The 288-nt window shown below is 37.2% G+C and overlaps 1 protein-coding gene across 1 annotated transcript in view; it reads left to right on the top strand.

Annotated features, from left to right (window-relative positions):
- The window catches only part of LOC119587632, a 16,560-nt gene that overhangs the window by 8,833 nt on the left and 7,439 nt on the right, over nucleotides 1-288 (top strand). The gene's annotated exons all lie outside the window — the stretch shown is intronic.

Raw genomic sequence — 288 nt, forward strand, 5'->3', positions numbered from 1 at the left:
ATAATATCAGGAAGGGTTGGGTGCAGTAGGTGAAGTCTGCTGGGTGATGCTCGTGGCGTAACGTAACGTACCAAGACAAAAGGTACATTGTTAATGCTTATGATGAATTACAATTGAACTGAATTTGTTCTTTGAAATATAAATGAAGGCTAAGGTAGAGATTTATTGAAGCGCATCTCCTCCTGCGTATAAGGATCCCAAGGACTAAAAAGTAGATCTTTTTTTATAGAGATCCTTTATCATTATGTTTCCTCTTCTTCTAACTCGTCATCGATACTGAATCAGTTT

Source organism: Penaeus monodon, chromosome 22 (genome assembly GCF_015228065.2).
Source record: "Penaeus monodon isolate SGIC_2016 chromosome 22, NSTDA_Pmon_1, whole genome shotgun sequence".
NCBI lineage: Eukaryota > Metazoa > Arthropoda > Malacostraca > Decapoda > Penaeidae > Penaeus > Penaeus monodon.